The sequence below is a fragment of the Carcharodon carcharias genome, chromosome 10, assembly GCF_017639515.1.
Source record: "Carcharodon carcharias isolate sCarCar2 chromosome 10, sCarCar2.pri, whole genome shotgun sequence".
Classification (NCBI taxonomy): Eukaryota; Metazoa; Chordata; class Chondrichthyes; order Lamniformes; family Lamnidae; genus Carcharodon; species Carcharodon carcharias.
Genome location: NC_054476.1, coordinates 163,700,921 through 163,717,371, shown reverse-complemented (window position 1 = coordinate 163,717,371; position 16,451 = coordinate 163,700,921). Strand labels below are relative to the sequence as shown.

At 42.4% G+C, this 16,451-nt stretch overlaps 1 protein-coding gene across 1 annotated transcript in view; it reads right to left on the bottom strand.

The window, feature by feature from the left end:
* sez6b (seizure related 6 homolog b) overlaps positions 1-16,451 on the bottom strand; it is a 488,962-nt gene that overhangs the window by 307,703 nt on the left and 164,808 nt on the right. The gene's annotated exons all lie outside the window — the stretch shown is intronic.

Here is a 16,451-nt window from a genome sequence, read left to right as displayed (position 1 = left end):
CCTGGCACCGAGTTGCATCATAAGTGAACACTGGCTGCAAATCAGGGCTATAACAGTGCAAATTCTAGTTTTGATTCATGTGAGAGCTGCACTGCTCCAACAAACTGTTCTAGCCCACTTCACTCAAGTGTCAGAATTGAAATTGAGTAGGTCACCAGCTCACGATGAGCCAGGAACATTTTGTGGCGTTGGGAGAAAGGATAGGAAGAAAGCAGAGGACACATTTTGTATTTGTTGAACAATAAGACACACTTTGTTTCTAGAAAAAAAATCACCTAAAATTACTGTGTCTTGTGATCCGAAGGTTACACCCAACTATTTCCTTTCAAAATCCCGGTGCATCTTATGGTCCAGCAAATACGATGACTTCTGAAAGCACACCTCTCTATAAACACAAGTTACAGAACACAATTTCGCCGTCTATTTTTACCTCATGATACCACGTTCCAATCTCTAGTTCTTGGGAAAAGGTCACCTAAAACTCTGCCTAACTGATATTTTTCAGTTGTTTTGAGGATTTATTGCTCATCCCACCTCAACCATGAGTCTAACCAGATTCCTACAAACAAACGAATTGGAGCAGCAGTAGATCATTCGACCCCTTGAGCCTACTCTGCCATTCAATAAGATCATGGCTGATCTGATCATGGCCCCAACTCCATATTCTCACCAAGCCCCAAGAATCTTTGACTCCCTTGTTGTATGTTGTATGATGCTGTGTGCACCTGCATGTCATTGTAACGTAAAGGTGCTCAGCAGAGCAAGGGTTAGCGTGGGACTGCAGAATAGCACCACCCATGATGTATAGAGTCGTGTGGCATTAGGCTCAGAGAGAACAGTCCAGAGAGAACAGTCTAAAGAGAACTCTCTGGAAGCAGCCTACCTGCATGGAGCAGCACCATGCATGACCATAATCTGGGATCTGTAAATAGTTAAAGATTAACAATAAATGGTTCATGTTTACACATACAAGTCTCAAGATCTCATAATTGAGACATCACCGCGCACCATAAAACAAGATGGTGATCAGTGGAGCTAATCCAACATGGTGAGCAGCGGCGGTGATATGAAAGGTGGCATTTTAAATGATGAACTCAGAACAGGATCCCAGAATATGAAGGACTAAAAAGCAGCTGAAGCCAAATGAGAGACACATGTGCCTAAGAAGAAGAATTGAAGAAAATGTTGAAGAAGCTTAACTACAGACTTCGAAATTGAGGAATCTACCAGAGTGAGTGGAGGCCCATTGCAAAGCCCCCGAATGACGAAGCATAAAGAAAAAACCTGGTCAGATCACAAAGACAGGCAAACTCCCTGACCCCCCAACCCCGACTAGCCCTGAACTCTAACGCCCACCCACTAACTACCCACAAAACCACCAGATTGACCCTGACCCTCGACTATCCCCCAACAACTAGATTAACCTCCACCACCCGACTACCCCCAAAACCACCAAATTAACCCCCACCAACTCACCACCCCCAAAACCACCAGATCAACCCTCACCACTGACTATCCCTCAACCACCAAATTAACCCCCACCCACCCACTACCCCCAAAACCACCAGATTAACCTCCACCCACTGACTACCCCCCTGACCACTCCCTACCCCCCTGACTACTCCTCCTGACCCTCAACTACTCCTCTGACTTCCCCCCACCCCCGACCACCCCCTACTCTAGACTAACCCTCCTGAGCCAACGGCCCCCACACCCGACTAACACATCAACCCTGCCCGACCACCCAACTACCCTCCTGATCCTCCCCCAAACCTTCAAACCACTGACCACACTCCCCCCAACAACCACCTCCCCACCACCCCCACCCCATCCCTGACTCAACCCCCAACTCCTAACCCATCCTACCCACTTACTATCTCTCCAAGCTTCTCAAAGCGGCTGGGATATTTAAATTTACCACTTTAGGCAGCTAGTGCAGGAAAAAGAGGGACGTGGATTCACTTTCCTAAACAATGCTGCATTGCACTTACGGCCTCCAGGAGCAGCTATGCTGCCCATTTGTCAGCAGGCCTGGGTCGGAAGTCTAGCTGCGAGATGTGAAGCTCCAGACTAAGGTAAATGAAAAGTAGCGGAGAGGCAGTCCGATGGCAATTGCCACTCCACGCAAGATTCGGCCCCATATTTAACTCATGACTGCCGCATGCTGCCCATAAACTGTTCCATGTCACACGGTCTTATTTAACCGGCAGTGTTGCTGCTGAAGATTATCCAAACTCTTACATGGCTCGTTCTAAACCTCAACGAATGCCTTTCGACGGAGAGGCAATTTATCAGACCCGTTCTTAATAATTCTGTTAAGACAGCAGAACATTTAGCTGCTGTAGTTAGGTACAAGTTAGCTGAAAACCAGGCTCCGATGGAAGATGCCGGAAATACTCAGCAGGTTCAGCAACACTTGCAGAGAGTGAGAGAAATAGAGTTAACATTTCAGGCCGATGATCTTTTGTCAGAACCAGGGGTACTTAGAGACGCAGTTGTTTTTAGGCAAAGCAGAGAAAGGAGGGGGTGTGGGGAGAAAAGAACAAAAGGTCTCTCAGGCAGGAGAGATCAAATGACAAATGAGAAAAGGGATGATGGTGCAAGGCAAAAGGAGATGGTAATGGGACAAGTCAGTCAACAAAAAAAATGGGCCTAGAGGAGGTGTAAGTGGTGAAAAGCAGAAGCAACTGCCGTGGTCCGAAACCAAAAAGGAAACATAAATAAAACCACGATCAGAAAAACAGCGGTGCGAGCTATGACCTCAAATTATTGAACTCAACGTTGAGAAAACTGTAAAGCGTCTAGTCAAAAGATGAGGGACTGTTCCTCAAGCTTATGTTGAGCTTCATAGGAGCACTGCAGGAGGCTGAGGACAGAAAAGTCAGAGTAAAAATGGGACGGGGAATTAAAATGCCAGGCAATTGGAAAACCGGGGTCATGTCATAATACAGTCAGGCAGTGTCAACATGGTTTTGTGAAAGGGAAATTGTGTTTGACAAATTTATTAGAATTCTTTGAGGAAATAACAAACAAGGTGGATAGAGGGGAACATGTGGATGTGGTGTACTTGGATTTGCAAAAGGCTTTCGACAAGGTGCCACATCAAAGGTTACCAAACAAAATAAGAGCTCATAGTATAGGGGGTAACATATTAGTATGGACAGAGGATCAGCTAGTGAACAGGAAGCAAAGAATAGGGTTACTTATGTCATTTTTGGGTTAGCAAGCTGCTACTATTAGAGTGCCACAGAGATCAGTGCTGGGGCCTGAGCTATCTACAATCTATATCAGTGACTTGGATGAAGGGACTGAATGTATGGTAGCTCAATTTGCTGATGACACAAAGATAGGTAGAAAAATAAGTTGTGAAGAGGACATAAAGATTCAATAGAAGGATTTAGGTTTTAATTCAATAAAAATCTGGCATTTCAAGATTGATGATGACGAACACAAAACCATTGCTGATTGTTGTAAAAACCCACCTGGTCCACTAATGTCCTTTAGGGAAGGAAATCTGCTGTCTTTACCTGGTTTGGCCTACATGTGACTCCAGGCCCACAGCAATATGACCAAGGGCAGTTAGGGATGGACAATAAACGCTGGCATAGCCAGCAATGCCCACATCCGTGAACAAATTAAAAAAAAGATTGTTTAAGTAAGTGGGCATGTGGGAAAATGTGAGGTGTCCACTTTGGCAGGAAGAATTAAAGCGGTATGCTTTTTAAATGGAGAGAGATTGCAGAATTGTGCGGTACTGAGGGATTTGGGTGTCCTGGTTCTTGAATCACAAAAAGTTGGCATGCAGGTACAACAAGTGATTAGGAAGGCAAATGAAATATTGGCATTTATTGCAAGGGGAATTGATTATAAAAGGAGGGAAGTTTTGCTGCAGCTGTTTAGGGCCTTAGTTAGACTGCATCTGTGTACAGAGTTTGTTTATTCTTACTTAAGAAAGGATACAATTGCATTAGAAGCAGTTCAGAGAAGGTTGACCAATTCCTGGGATTGAAGGGGCTATTCCTATGAGGAAAGGTTGAACAGGTTGGGCTTATGCCCATTCGAGTTTAAAAGAATGAGGGGTCATCTTATTGAAACGTATAAGATCCTGAGGGGACTTGACAGGGTGGATGCTGTGAGGATGTTTCTCCATGTGGGGGCATCTAGAACTAGGGGACACCGTTTAAAAGTTAGGTGTCTCTTATTTAAGACTGAGATAAGGAGAATTTTTTTCTTTCAGAGGGTTGTTATTCTGTAGAACTATCTTCCTTAGAAAACTGGGCTATTGAACATATTCAAGGCTGAAATAAATAGATTTTTGGTCAACAAGGTAGTCACGGGTTATGTGGAGTTGAGGCCACAATCTTATAGAATGGTGGAGCAGGCTCGAGGGGCCGAATGGCCTAGACCTGCTCCTAATTCTTATCTTCCCGTGTGTTTGAGGACTGAACAGATGCGTTCCACAAAAACATCAGCCAATCTGAATTTAGTGTCTCAAATGTAGAGCAGACTCCATCCTGATCGGCGAATACAGTATACTGAACTGAAAGCGGTACAAGTAAATTTCTGTTTCACGTTAGCAGGAGGGTATGGGGCCTTTGAGGGTGGAAGGGAGGAGGTAAAAGGGTAGGTGTTGCATCTCATGCACTTATATGGGAAGGTGCAGTGGGAAGGGGAGAGGGGATTGGAGGACATTAAGGAATGGACATGGGTGTCATGGAGGGAATGCTTAATTTGAAAAACTGAAAGGGAAGGGGAGGGGACAATGTCTGGTGGTGGCATCACACTGAAAATGGCAATAATAGTGGAGGATGATCCATTGAATACGGAGATTGGTGGAATGGAAGGTGGGGAAAGGCAAAACCCCATTATGATTCTAGAACAGGGTGAAGGAATGAGAGCAGACCTGTGGGAAATGGAACTTACATATTACGCCCAGTTCAGAACAAGGGTCATCAACCTGAAATGTTAGCTCTATTTCTCTCTCCAAAGATGCTGCCAGCATATTCTGTTTTTATTTCAGATTCCAACATCTGGAATCTAAAATTTTGCTCTTGCACAAGCATCGCCAAGTTGGGTCTTCAGCCTCACTCATTCAATGATCTGCCCAGACATGACATGCAGGAAGTTCAGGTGCTTGTACTCCGCCCACCTGCATTGCTCCACTCCAATCTCTCCATCAAAGGGTGCTGGCTCAGAGTATTACATATCAAAGTAGAAAAATGGACAAGATATAGAGATTGTTTTGATTATTTGCATCTCATTTAGCAGCAGCTCTGTATTGTAACATTCAATATTTAATCCAAAGGTAATGCAGCTTTTTAACTTTTTAAAACTTATTAGGGAATGTATATTGTTGGCAAAACTGCCAAAGGCCTTGCATTGACTATAATGACCAGGATACATTTTCACTACCCTTCACCCTTCTCCCTGCCACTTCTTTAGTCGAGAGAGAATCGACCCATTAATCATTTGCGACTGAAGAAATGCAATCTGGTACATCACTTTGACCTTTAAAGGACAATATTTCTACTTTTGCAGCTGAACCATTATCTGCTTTTATGTGGGTAAATGCTACATCAAGTAAATCCTGGAGGCAAAGCTTTTATTAACCTAGTCCCCAGGAACTGGCCTACAGCAGTCCAGAAATGACCAAAATCAGCAGGCAATCTCTTAACCTATTTAGATGAGTTTCTTTGTCCATCTTAGTGGAGGTGTTAACCCATTCAAAATAAACAAGCCAGAGTTACTTCGCGAATATCACCGTCAATTTAAAAAAAATTGGTCACGGGGCAGTAGGCATCGCTGCCTAAGCCAGCATTTATTACCCTTGTTCAGGGGGGCATTTAAGAGTCAACCATATTGCTGTGGGTCTGGGTCTGGAGTCACATGTAGGCCAGACCAGGTAAGGACAGCGGATTTCCTTCCATAAAGGACATTAGTGAACCAGATGGGTTTTTAACAACAATCAACACTGGTTTCATGGTCACCATCAGACTTTTAATTCCAGATTTTTATTAAATTCACATTTCGCCATCTGCCTTGGTGGGATTTGAACCCGGGTCTCCAGAGCATTAAGATAAAAGCAAAATACTGCGGATGCTGGAAATCTAGAACAAAAACAAAAATACCTGGAAAAACTCAGCAGGTCTGACAGCATCTGCGGAGAGGGACACAGTTGACGTTTCGAGTCCGTATGACCCTTCATCAGAGAGATGTCTGACGAAGGGTAATAGGGACTCGAAACATCAACTGTATCCCTCTCCGCAGATGCTGTCAGACCTGCTGAGTTTTTCCAGGTATTTTTGTTTTTTTTCTCCAGAGCATTACCCTGGGTTGTTGAATACCAGTCCACTGACCATACTACTGTGGTACCACCTCCCTTTGACATATGGTTAGCTGAATGAGGATTTTTCAGGGGTGCTCCAGCCAATGTAGCTGCACATCTGCTGGAAGCTCTGTTGCCTCGAACATTTGCTATCTGACTGGCCAGAATTATTGATCTTGTAAACTGAAGTTCTTGCCAAGTTTAGGCATGGAGTACAAATCTGAAATTAGAGCCTCCAGGGTATAAATTAGTTTTGGTGGGAGTGAAATCAGGCAATAATGTACTGTCACTTTAAACTCTAATTAAAATAGGGAGGGGTGCTGTCATCACCGCTCATTTCCAACCAACCCCCAAGACAATTCAGAGCTCTCAGTGTTTCCACAGCCCCAATACACCAATTTTATTCAATCCTGCATCAAAATCCAGGTAAGAGGATTATATTTTTTGTTAAACTATGGTGTGGGGCAAGTCCATACAACAAGATAAGAGAGGATAATTGTGCCTGTGACAATGGGGGCAGTAAATAGTATTTAAATGGTTTCAAACTTGACCCATGACCAAGTGGCATTCTGTATGCACCATTGTAAAAGCTTAAACTTGTTTGAATTGCATCAGTGCTCATTTACAATTGCATGTATTACGAGCTTTGACATGTCTGCATTTTAATAACATAGTCCTTCAGCTTCATTTTGTACCAGGATGAGAGGCAATTGAATATAACACTCCTTTTCTTATGCTAATTGAAAATCACAGCCCTCTAAACTTCCCACCACAATCCAATTTCCAATTATCAGCAACAATACAATCTGGTCAGCTGGTAACACAAGTGGCCTGCATTCTAGCAGATTTAGCCACTGCAGGATTTTGAACAGCACTTGTAAGAGCGATAGTGTCACTTTCTCTTGCCTGCTTTGCCAACTCCCCCACTCTGGCAATCCAGACACAGTTCTGTCGAAGGGTCATGAGGACTCGAAACGTCAACTCTTTTCTTCTCCGCCGATGCTGCCAGACCTGCTGAGTTTTTCCAGGTAATTCTGTTTTTGTTTGTGTCTCCAGTAATTTTACGTTTCCTAGTCTGCAGTTATATGATCATTTTTGGATCAATATGAAGCTCTGAAAAATTTAGATTAATAATTTAACCCAGTAAGAGGCGTGAAACCCCTAGTGGTGGGGATTTCAAGTCAGTTTTTCAGTTTGCAGACAACAGGACAACTCAGGCCCTCCCAGCTTCTGAGGACACATGGAAATAAGAGTCCAATACCGCACTTGACAACAGAACATATTGATGGAGTTGTCCATTTTGGTACACATAACCCCTTACAGCAAAGGTTTTTTGAGGTTTTCACTTTCAATGGTGGTTTTGTTATGATGTGATTGAGTTTGCATGAATGTGTGTCTTTCATCCTTGAAATGAATCAAATCAAGTTGTCTAACTGTGGAAGAATTCAGAAGTGTAACTCTGGGTTGTACAACTGTGCACTTGACCACAAACTGAACTCTGATTGCCTTATGCAGTACAACTGAAAGGTTTTATTTTTGAAAAATTCTGTCATGGATCTGCTCAGTACAATAATTGTCATTCAGCAACCTATTGAGTTACTGGAGTACTGATGAGTTGTGCATACTTAGCAAACCTCTTAGTCAGAACTGGCACGTCATTTTGTGAACTGATGAGTCAGATTTGGGACACAACTAAATGCTGCTGGGTTAGGGGTTATTCAACTCCAGACACATAACACTGGGCATAGTAAATGAATAGAAACAAAGAATCTGTTAACCCTTACTTAAGAAAGGATATAGTTGCATTAGATGCAAATCAGAGGAGGTTCACTTGACTGATTCCTGGGATGAAGCTGTTATCCGATGAGAAAACATGAGCAGGTTGGGTCGATGCTCACTGGAATTTAGAAGAATGAGAGGTGATCTTAATGAAGCATATAAAGATCCTTAAGGGGACTTGACAAGGTGAATGCTGAGAGGATGTCTCCTCTTGTGGGGGTGTCTAGAACTAGAGAACACAATTTAAAAATGAGCGGTCTCCCATTTCTCTCAGAGAGTTTTTAGCCTGTGGAGTTGTGTCACAGGATGTGGGCATTGCTGGAGGGCCAGCATTTTTATTGCCCATCTCTCATCTTTCCCAGAGAGCAGTGGAGGCAGGATCATTGTTCAAGGCGCAATTGGAAAGATTTTTGATCGACAAGGGAGCCAAGGGTTAAGGGGGGGGGGGGGTGGTGGGTTGCAGGGGGCAGACAGGAAAGTGGAGTTGAGACCACAACCAGAACAGCCATATCTTATCAAATGACAGACCAGGCTCGTGGGGCCGAATAGCCTAACCCTGCTCCTAATTAATCCTAAATTCATTAAATCTAGCAATTTTGAACTCGTGTCGGGAAAAGCGACCATGAAAATCACTGGATTGTCAAACAAGCCCAATTGGTTCATTATTGTCCTTCAGACCTCAGCCTTTCATCCTGTCCAATTTTCCTGACATAGAGGCAGATTTGAATCGAAATGAACCAAACCTGCGATACTTATAATTGTGAATGGCAACCAAACTGATCAACTTTATTAAACCCCCAATTCAGTTCCCATTTACAAAACTAAACAAGGCCTCAGGTGAGCTTCATGCAGTTGCTGTTTTGCTCACCAGATGCACAATGTCCTTCAGTTTTTAGCTGAGAGGTGATTACTGCTACTGTGGCGCTCTCCCTAGACTGTGGTTTTTCAGGTATCAGATTTAAAAGAGAATCAAATCCCAGTTCTGAACTGGTTCTTTCCGTTAAATTATTTACGGTAAGTCCCACCATTCAGGACTTCCTCTTCCGCAAATTCACTTAAAAGCATAAAATTCTTTGTACACCAAATCACCCATTGTGGCCCAAATGTTCACTTATACATGGTTTTAAAGATAAATAATAGAAGCCAGCTTTAGAAAATTCCAAGAAAAAGAAAAAAAAAGCCTAAACGAGGATTAAAAAAAAGTAAGATGTTGTAACAACTGGTCCCTGGATGAGGTCCCCCAGTGTGTTAAATTCCTGAACTGGACCCCAATTTTGTTAGGTTCCCGGGTGAGGAGGAATGAGCTGCCCCCCTTCTTTATTCAACCCCCTCGGTTGGTCGCAACAAGCATAATCTAAAAGTTCTTTTCCCATCAATTCCTTTACCCAGACCAAATGTATTTACTTTTGAGAAGAGGGCCAATGTAACCAGGCTTTCTTGAGTCAAAGAAAGAGTAAGTTTATTAATTACTAAAATCCGAGGAAAATAATAAAGATGTGACACACACACACTCACACATACACACTCTGATAAGAAATGAGAAGGTACGAGTCCAAATAAAAGTTTTAAAAATATACAAACCAGTCTTTGGCCTGTCCATGAGGCACAGATGGTAGTACATTGCAGATGTTAACTTGGCTGACTTTGATAGAGTTGACTTTGGTGGATTTGCGGTCTGTTGGAAACGCTTGTTGGCTTGTCCCAGGGGAAGGAACCCTGATCCTCTCTGCAGGGTAGCTGAAGAGGCTGTTCCATTCCCTTTTTCCCCTTGTGGTTTCTGCTAAAACCTTGCCTCCAGCAAGAGAGAGAGAGAGAGAAACGCCTGCTTCTGTAGGGATAACTGGTTCTTCTTCTTGTTGCCGTCACTCACAAACACTGGTTTGCAGCCAGCTTTTGAAACCTATCTTTCTTATGTATTCCAGGAAGGGAAATAGTGATGTCTTGTACCCAGAGTCTGATTTTCTTTCAGGTCAGACCCATTTTACACATTCTGAGATATAAGTCAACAGGAGATGGATTTTTGGATGACTGCTGAGATGTGGGAATCAGTCTCCACTGTCTTCACAAACACAGCAGATTAAAAACCCAGTCTTTTGGATTTTCCATATGTTCCTTTCAAGTGCCTCTGTTTGAAGTTGGCCTCGACACCTCTTCAGGTGCAACCTCCCATGTTCTCTCAGTATCAGTCTGTCAAGTACAATCATATAGGAATTTTCCAGAAGTGGTCACTTTACATTCTCAGCCATCTTTTGATCAGCCTTTACATGTATTTCTTTTAAAAAAAACACACAGGTCTTCCTTTAAAGAAAGTTCCACATGCCTGTAGATAGTTGGTAGTGTAGTCTGATGGTGTCCATGACTTACTTCCTGCAGCAGAAAGTGCTCACTGCACGTGTGTCGTCTGCCTTGTTTACATGTGTGCTCCTTGTTGCTGCGATTTAATTCCTGATCACAGTGCGGTACCTGGGCAATTTTTAAGCCTGTACAGTACAGTAACTGTATTTAAAAATGAGTGAGTCAGAACCAAGCAGTAAATGGCCTAGAAAAGCAACAATATTAGCTAGATTGAAAAACGGCGGAAGAGGACTGAATATTGAATTCAACAACTTTAGGTCATGAGCTCCCTCCCCCATCTCCACCCCCTTTCTGTTTCCCCCTTCTTTTTCTTTTTTTTCCAATAAATTATATAGATTTTCCTTTTCCCACCTATTTCCATTATAAAAAGAGAAAAAAAATTATTTATTTTATATATTTTTTACATCTTTTATGCTCTCCCCACCCCCACTAGAGCTATACCTTGAGTGCCCTACCATCCATTCTTAATTAACACATTCGTTTAGATAATATCACCAACTTTAACTTTAACACCTATGTGTTCTTTTGTATTATTGACATCTTTTGATGATCTGCTTCTATCACTGCTTGTTTGTCCCTACAACCACACCCCCACTCCACCTCTCTCTCTCTCTCTCTCTCTCCGCCCCCCACACACACACCTTAAATGAGCTTATATTTCAACTCTTTCTTGGACTCGAACTCAAGTTCTGTCGAAGGGTCACGAGGACTCGAAACGTCAACTCTTTTCTTCTCCGCCGATGCTGCCAGACCTGCTGAGTTTTTCCAGGTAATTCTGTTTTTGTTTTTGTTGTGGAAGAGCTACCATACTGGCCAGGGAATACAGTGTCAATGAATCTACAATTAGATATTGGAGGCAGTCTGAAGACAAAGTAAGGGGTCAATGTTAGTGTCTCTGGTAGTCGTACTGCCAGGTCAACTTTTGTAAGTAGGAAAGATCCACACTTGGAAGAAATGGAGAAGTTACTAAACATGAGGATAGACCACCAGCAACAAAGGAGGACCCTGGTTAATGGTCCAATCATCAGAAATAAGGTGCTTGAATTGTATCAGCACATAAAAAATAGTGAAGAGGGTTGTGCTGGTGTCACTGGTGATAACAGTGGTGGTGAAGGCGGTGCAGAAGGGGCCACCTCCTTTGACTTGCAGAGGAATTTCAGCCAACACAGGGTGGTCTGTTCACTTTAAAAAGCGTTTTGGTCTGCAAAATGTGAAGCTGGTGGGAGAGGCTGCATCAGCTGACCATGCAGCTGAAGGAGAGTTTCCTGGGGAATGCATCGAGGAGAGAGGGTACCAGGTGGAACAGTCAAAAATAACACTTTATCCACATCAACATCTACACCAGCCATTTCACCCACTCCCGCCACCTCCACTCTCAAGTACAGTGTGGCAAATTTTACATTGTTGTTTTATCGCTTTATTAAACAATTTCTCCAGTGAATTTCTCTTAAATTTATTATAAACATTGCTTTTATTGCCTTTGATCCTTTATGCATGTCAAATTTTAAGATGGTTGGAACTTATCCAATGGACTCCCATTATAAAGTACATTCATCGTTCACGATTTTGTCGTTTAGAGAGATTCCACAGGAACATAGCCCTCCTGAACAGCGGGACTTTACTGTATCCCATTCAAGCTTACTCATTGCTAAATATTCCTTAGTTATTTCTCATCCCTCTGGTTATAGTGTTTTACACTCAATGATCTAGGCTACTTGTTCTCCTAGAACAGACTTTTCCTGTTGAGAACTAATGGTAAGTGTTTGAACTAAAGACTCATACCACCTACAAAAATACACCAAATGTAACTGAAAACCTTATTTTTCCCTCAAATGCTCAAGCTCAAACGTCATTAGTATCAAGAGATTTATAGTTTTATACCATTTGGGTTCAGAGTGCACAAAGTTCATCCTTTTATATAAACAGTCCCATTTCCCCTTACAGGAAAGTCACATGAGATATTTTTTCCTGGTAAATTAAAAGGCAAGTTAATTACTTACCTCCCTGCTCTGCAATGTTCTATCTGACATTAATAATGAATCTTTAGGAACTATGCCTTGTTGGCCTGTTATGAATTCTGGAATTTATTTGACAGATGAAACTTCCCTGTAGGTACTGCAGATGGCCCACATGTGGAATCTGCATCACTTCACTTTTAATGCAATTATTCCCTAACAGCACAATGTTCCATTTCAAAAAATAAAAATAAAATGCATCAAAATCAAAAAGAATTTCATATTTCCACATAAAATACCTGACATGTGGCCTTTTTCACTTTTAGCCCATAATTTTGGGTGTACCCACCCCCAAAATGTCCAATTATTAATATAAAGCATTAGTTTACACAAAAATTTGGCATCTATAGGAACATTCCTTATCCACAGGTAGAAGGGGAAAACAATTTCTTTATAAGTAAGCTGCATATGTTCTGGCAAGAGGGCTAAGGAACAGCAACTGCATAGGTGCAATGGTAATCCAGGTATTTATATAGCACCTTTAATGTAGAAAATTTATTAAAGGGAGGAAAGAGTGTAACAAAGTAAACATTTAAAAACAATTGCTGTGAAACTATGATTTATGTCAAAAAATGATTTTCAAATTAACTGGCTGCAAACCCCCTAATTGATTTTTTTTTAAAAAAAGACTGAAACCAAATTTCATTGACTTGGGATCACAGTCAAAGATGGCTGCATATTTGCATTACTGTACCTTCTGCACTCCAGGACTATTGGACTGGAGACAAGCTGTCTGCAAAGTCACGCCAGGAACAACAGCCTTGAAATAGCATGAATTGGAGTCCTCTCTTATCCCATTAGCAAACATCCAGACAATCACCTGGATAATCAACTGGATGGAGATATGCACAGCATGGTCCCACAAACAACGAGAAGATAATGACCAGATTAACTGTTTTATCAGTGATGTTTGCTGAGGGATAAATATTGGCCAGGACATCTGGGAGAACTCCTCTGCTAATTGTGCCACTGGATCTTTTCTATCTACCCGAGATATCAGAGGAGGTCGTGTTTTATCTCATCTGAAAGGCTGTACAATGGCCACCATAACCCCCCACCCCACCCTCACTGGGGCCTGACTGTTTAGCCCCAATGAGGCCCACCAACTTACCTGCACTCCAGGGCCCCCTCCATGGATGCTGCACCAGGGCATGCTGCATTACCAGTACTGGCCACCACTCCCAGTGGCGCTGCTGGGACTGAGGAGCTGCTGGCCTTCTGATTGGCTGACAGGTCTTGGAGGCAGGACACCCTCGCCACCCTTAAAGGCACAGGATCCCCAACAGCATGGACTTAACTGCCTGATTAACATTGAATTCTGTCAGGGCTTCCAAAAATGGCTGTGCCGAGATTGCCCATGGCTTTCCAGCTGGTGGATGAGTCACTGCCATTTAATTCAATTCAATGTTAAGATCGATGATCCTTCATCAGAACTGGGGGACAGACAGCAAAGGGAGGTTGGAGATGAAACCAGTAACCTTCTTGTCTCCCCAGGTATAATTACTTTGATCCTTACAAAATGCCCTTTTTTTTAACTTATTTGATCTCGCACAATGTTTTCCCCTAAACAATATGAGGCTTTTCCACTAAGTTGCTGCACACATAGGAGGAAACCAATGGTCAGCAGGAGGTGAGTGCTTGTCAGGAATGAGCCTCAATCCTGCTATCTTTTTGAACAGACTGCATTTCTCAATGAGCTGTCAGATAAATCTAGAAGCCGTTTTCCTCTTTTCTTCAATGGCCTCTTTAGTCAGCCTGGGCTGTGAGAATATTTTCACAAGTGCAGCTCTGGAGTGGCACAGCCCTCCTCAGCGTCACAAAATAACACTGACTCGGCTGCGCTTGAGTGGCATCCTGAGATTGACTGATGCAATTTAAATGCATCTAGAAATCAGCACTCCAAAACAGCCATTGGATAAACACGATCTCATGTCTCATGTCATGTTTGAGAAAGCATTGCAAAGCCAAATCAATTTTTTTTCTCCCATTCCTTCTCGGCGAATGTTTCACTACATTTCCAGGGAAATGTCCCAGGAAGTGTATAAATTCAGCACCTCGCAGCCCCCCTCTATTCCTGCCGAAATGTCGACACTGTTGTTGGAATACATCACAAGAATTGCCATTGTCTGTGTGATAGTTCACAAATCAAGGAACTGTGCTCTATGCTTAATGAATAAATATTTTGTGGTCCAGTAGGTTCTCTCCCTCATCACCATAGTCTCCTGTCATGCAATGACAGACATTGGGTTAGGCCTTCTACATGTGAACAAAAAAAATGGCTGAACTGCTTTGTTATGCTGCCTAACGATTAACTATTAATATAGAAAATAGCAAAACATTCTCAATGAAATTGTGGCACTGGTAGTAAGATAAATGCCTAAAATTACTAAGATAAGTATCTAACTAAATTCGTTTATTCCTGTTAAATGTTAGTTATTTGAACATAATCGCCATTGGAAGAAAGTTAGTGGGTTCTGTAGTGAATTCCTTTCCAAGATAAACCTGACCCACCGTTTCCCAGTTCAGGAACAGATTACATTGCAGCATGGTTCCATTTCTGTGGGTTGCTTTCCCTTGAAGCATTTTTTCTTGGTAAATATATCGAAACATAGCTGAGCTTTGCAAAAATTCCCAAAATGTGCGGTCGTTGACATGATGTTGTCATTGTGAAACACAACAACAACAACAACTTGTATTTATGTAATGCCTCCATGTCGTGGAACATCCCAAGGCACTTGACAGGAGTGATCAACAAGCGAGACGGGTCACAAATCACATAAGGAGACATTAGGACAAGCGACCGAAAGCTTTGTCAAAGGGGTAGGTTTTAAGCAGCATCAGATAGGAGGAGAGAGAGGAAAAGAGGTGGAGAGCTTAAGGGGTGTGGGTTTCAGTGGCAGATGAATTGAGTCAGGGGCAGAGACTCATGGGAAAAAAATCCCTTTGCTCTCAATGTGGCAAAGTTATAAACATGTATAATTTATCTACAACATATTCATAATTTCAATACAAATAGTGATAACAGGCAACATTTCCTTCAGGCTCAAACTCTGAGAATGCTGAGTTTTTAAAACTCCCTGGGAACTAACCACAAACCTTAAGTAAAACAACCAAATAGCTTGCAATCATTGTGGAAGGCAGCTTTCAACAAATTCTCCTTAAGGCATCGATCATGACTCAGTTGGTAGCACCCCTGCCTCTGTGTAGAGACTTGAGCACAGAATCTAGGCTGAAGCTTCAGCGCAGTACTGCGGGAGTGCTGCACTGTCAAAGGTGCGCCGTTCGAATATGATGTTAAAGCAAAACACCGTCTTCTTTCGAGGGTGGATATAAAGAATCCCATAAGAACAAGGGAGTTCTTCCTGATGTCCTAGCTAATATTTATTGCACAACCTGTGCACAAATTTGCTACCATTCTGACATTACAAGGGTGAACTACACTTCAGCAGGTGCATCATTGGCTGTAAGGCACTTTAGAAAGCCTTTCCTTTCATTGATAAAAATCTCTTTTGACACAATTCTTATATCTGTAAGTGGTTGTCAGAGTGCAGTAAGCAAGGAGTTAGTTCTTCCTGATGTCTGAGCCAATATTTATTCCTCAACCAACACCGTGGAAGTAAAGCAGGTTATCTGGTACAAATTGGCTGCCACGGTTCTATATTTACAACAATGACTACAGTGCAAAATTGGCCATAATGCATCTGGGGTGTCTTGAGGTTCTGAACAGTGGGAGCTCCTTTCAAACAGCACTCACACATGTTGAATACCAGAAAAAAAGGAAATTAAAATATACACAAAGCTTTTCACACAGTCACGATGACGGGACCTTGTGGCTGACTGAGATCTACCTATAACTTCACCAGCTAACCAAAACATATTGAACTGGTTAAAGAGGAGCTGTTTCTTAAAAAAATACAAGAAACGACACTGGCCAAAGATGGCTACCACTAGTCATCTAATATCTGGTATTGTAAGTT